Source organism: Cryptomeria japonica, unplaced genomic scaffold (genome assembly GCF_030272615.1).
Source record: "Cryptomeria japonica unplaced genomic scaffold, Sugi_1.0 HiC_scaffold_168, whole genome shotgun sequence".
Lineage (NCBI taxonomy): Eukaryota > Viridiplantae > Streptophyta > Pinopsida > Cupressales > Cupressaceae > Cryptomeria > Cryptomeria japonica.
Window position 1 is genome coordinate 7,501 of NW_026728990.1, and position 4,145 is coordinate 11,645.

Consider the following 4,145-nt stretch of genomic DNA (forward strand, 5'->3'; position numbering starts at 1 on the left):
AGGCCCGGTTGTTGGGTGCGCTCCCACCCTGGCGCGCGCGAAGTTGGAAGTTGGGTTAATTGCCCGGGCGCGCACCTTCGCCAGGGTGGGCACCTTGGTGCGCACACCTTGGCTGGGCTGCGCACCAGGGCGGGCTCAAGATGGCACCAGCATTCCCTTTTTCTCACTATCTTTCAAAACGGAAATTTTAAAATCTCGTTTTTTTTTTGCCTTTTATGGAAATTAGTGAAGGCATCGCATCAAAGGTGCGCACCTCGCTGCCCACCTTGGTGTGCTCCGAGGTGCCCACCACGGTGCGCAACGCCGGTGCGAACCCGGGAGCGCCCCGATGTGTGCTCCAAGGTGCGGCGTGCACGAAGTCGGACCCCGGTTTGCCCCGGGTGCGCACCTCGCGTGCACCTTGGTGCGCACACCTTGGCTGGGTTGCGCGGCCTGGTGGGCACCATGGTGCGCACCAAGGAGCGCTCCGAAGTGTGCTCCAAGGTGCGGCGTGCACGAAGTCGGAGCCCGGTTTGCCCCGGGTACGCACCTCGCGTGCACCTTCGCCGGGGTGGGCACCTCGGCTGGGTTGCGCGCCCTGGTGCGCACCAAGGAGCGCTCCGAAGTGTGCTCCAAGGTGCGGCGTGCACGAAGTCGGAGCCCGGTTTGCCCCGGGTGCGCACCTTCGCCGCGGTGCGCACCATGGCGTGCACGAAGTCGGAGCCCGGTTTGCCCCGGGTGCGCACCTCGCGTGCACCTTCGGCGGGGTTGCGCGCCCTGGTGCGCACCAAGGAGCGCTCCGAAGTGTGCTCCAAGGTGCGGCGTGCACGAAGTCGGAGCCCGGTTTGCCCCGGGTGCGCACCTCGCGTGCACCTTCGCCAGGGTGGGCACCTCGGTGCGCACACCTTCTCAATGTTTTCTTGCCTTTTCTGGAAATTGGTGAAGGCAGCGCATCAAAGGTGCGCACCTCGGTGTGCTCCGAGGTGCGAACCCGAGAGCGCTCCGAGGTGCCCACGAAGTCGAAAGTCGGGTTAATTGCATTGTTTTCCCCGGGTGCGCTCCGAGGTGCGCAACATCGGCGCGCACCAAGGAGGGCTCCGAAGTGTGCTCCAAGGTGCGCACGATGGCGTGCACCTCTGGTGCGCACGATTCGGAGCTCGGTTTGACCGGGGTGCGCACACCTTGGCTGGGTTGCGCACCTTTTGTGCGCTCCAAGGTGCGCACGAAGTCGGAGCTCGGTTTGCCCCGGGTGCGCACCTTCGCCAGGGTGCGCACCTTGATGCGCACGCCTTGGCTGGGCTGCGCACCTTGGTGGGCGCCATGGTGCGCACCTTTCGTGCGCTCCAAGGTGCGCACGAAGTCGGAGCTCGGTTTGCCCCGGGTGCGCACCTTGGTGGGCGCCATGGTGCACTCCGAGGTGCCCAAGATTGGTGCGCACCAAGGAGCGCTCCGAAGTGCGCTCCAAGGTGCGCGCGAAGTCGAAAGTTGGGTTAATTGTCCGGTTTGCCTCGGGTGCGCACCTTGCGTGCACCTTCGCCAGGGTGGGCGCCTTGGTGCGCACACCTTGGCTGGGCTGCGCACACCTTGGCACCCGCGTTTCCTTCATTTTAAATTTTTTTTTTTTACAATCTCTCAAGTGGGAAATTCTATAATCTCAACTTTTTTTGCCTTTTCAGGAAACTTTTGAATGGAGCGCATCATTGGTGCGCTCCGAAGTGTGCTCCAAAGCTCTCTCCAGCTGCGTGCACCTGCCCCGGCCGCGCACCCGGCCCCGCCCAGCTTCGCTCACCTGTCCCGGGCGTCTGGTGCGGAACCTTAGAGTAAGAAACATCACCGTGCACCTTGGCCAACGTGCGCGACTCGACCGAGCGCGCACTGGCCGAGGTGCACACCGATTTCACCTGGGTGCGCGCGCAGCACCTCGGGCGCACCGGGGTGCGCGCACAACGCCCGGGTTGCACCGTGGCCTGTGTGCTCGGGGCGCCTCGGGTGCGCGCTCGGTGTCGCCCCCGCGCGCGCGGTAGTGCGGGCAGCGCACCCCGGCCCGGCCCGGCCCCGACGAGAACGCAAACGGGCAAAAGGTTTATTCAAATAGCATTGCGACGCCCGGCGAAAAACTAAAAAAGGGTGCAACACCGGGACTTCCCGGGAGGTCACCCATCCCAGTACTACTCCGGCCCAAGCGCGCTTAACTGCGGAGTTCTGATGGGATCCGGTGCACTAACGCTGGTATGATCGCACCCGTTATGAGCTTGTCGCAGTGTGTACTTAGCAAACCGCGACCCACGTGCGAATCCACCCCGGCCACCCACCCCCGTCGAGGTGCACACCCTCCCTCGCGAAGTGCGCCCCGTTCGCCAAGTGTGAGCCCTGCCCGGGTGCGCGCACCTTGCTAGGGCGTCGGGTGTGCACCCGGCCCGGCCTACGTGCGTGCACCTGGAGGGGGCGTCGTGTGCGTGCAGTGTCCCGTCTGCAACGCGGTGCCCACACACCACCTCGGGCGCAACGACCTGCGCTCACATGTGGGCCGAGTGCACCTTGGTGCATGTTCGGGGCGCCTCGGGTGCACGCTCGATCTTGCCCCGGTGCACCAAGGCGCTCGGTTTGCCCCGGGTGCGCACTTGGTGCAAGGTGGGCACCCAAAATAGGGATCAAGCACCAAAACACAAGTTTCGGGATGCAAAATGGGACCCAAGGACCACAAATGCGTTCCAAGACCCATGATGGGTCCACGAGAACAAAAATGTGTTCCGAGACTTAATAAACAAATATTGGGTTTTAGGAGAAGAAACATGCTCTGATGCCCAAAACGAGAATCGACCCCGAAAAGGCCACAGGCCAAAAGTGGGATGCGAGACAAAAAAAAATGGGACCCGAGGACCAAAATTGGGTTCCCAGGTCGAAGACAGGGCAACCGGACAAGAAACGACCTCTAAGGCTCGAAATGAGTCCCGACGACTAAAACTTGACAAGAAGCACCCATCAGGCACCCAACTCGACACCCATGGGATGCCGACCCACCCGGGCTTCCACCTAGCACACCTTGGCACCCACCCACCCTCGCACCCAACCTCGCACCCAACTTAGCACCTTTGAACCCACATTGGCACTCACCCTGACCCTGGCACCTTGGAACCCACATTGGCACTCACCTTGACCCTGGCACCCACCTTTGCACTCACCTTGGGACCCACCCTGGCTCCCACCTCGGCACCCACCCAGACACCCACCTTGGTTCCTTGGCACCCACCTTGGATCCTTGGCACCCACCCCGACACCCACCTTGGCACGCAACTTGGCTACTTGCCACCCACCTTGGCTCCTTGACGCCCACCCCGACAACCACCCCGTGACCTACCCTGGCTAGGGTTGGTGCACACCCACCCTGGTGCCCACCTTGGCACCCACCCTATGACCCACCTTGGCACGCACCTTAGTACCCACCCCGTTACCCACCCTAGGACCCACCCCGTGACCCACCTTGGCCAGGGTGGGTGCCTTGGTGCGCACAACTTGCCTGGGCTGCACACCAGGGCGGGCTCAAGATGGCACCCGCGTTCCGTTTTTTTCACTATCTTTCAAAACGGAAATTTTAAAATCTCATTTTTTTCTTTTTTTTGCCTTTTCTGGAAATTAGTGAAGGCAGCGCATCAAAGGTGCGCAATGCTGGTGCGAACCCGGGAGCGCTCCGATGTGTGCTCCAAGGTGCGGCGTGCACGAAGTCCGAGCCCGGTTTGCCCCGGGTGCGCACCTCGCGTGCACCTTCGCCGGGGTGAGCACCTTGGCTGGGTTGCGCGCCCTGGTGCGTACCAAGGAGCGCTCTGAAGTGTGCTCCAAGGTGCGGCGTGCACGAAGTCGGAGCCCGGTTTGCCCCGGGTGTGCACCTCGGGTGCGCACCTCGCGTGCACCTTCGCTGCGGTGGGCACCTTGGCTGGGTTGCGCGCCTTGGTGGGCACCATGCAGTGCACGAAGTCGGAGCCCGGTTTGCCCCGGGCGCGCACCTCCGCCAGGGTGGGCACCTTGGTGCGCACAACTTGCCTGGGCTGCGCATCAGGAAGGGCTCAAGATGGCACCCGCGTTCCGTTTTTTTCACTATCTTTCAGAACGGAAATTTTAAAATATCGTTTTTTTTTGCCTTTTCTGGAAATTAGTGAAGGCAGCGCATC

General features: G+C 62.3%; 1 non-coding gene across 1 annotated transcript; it reads right to left on the reverse strand.

The window, feature by feature from the left end:
• Positions 1 to 2,103: 2,103 nt before the first annotated feature.
• On the reverse strand, positions 2,104 to 2,222 carry LOC131867317 (5S ribosomal RNA). Its single transcript, XR_009365876.1, has one exon. It is a non-coding gene; the product is annotated as a 5S ribosomal RNA (ribosomal RNA).
• Positions 2,223 to 4,145: the final 1,923 nt, after the last annotated feature.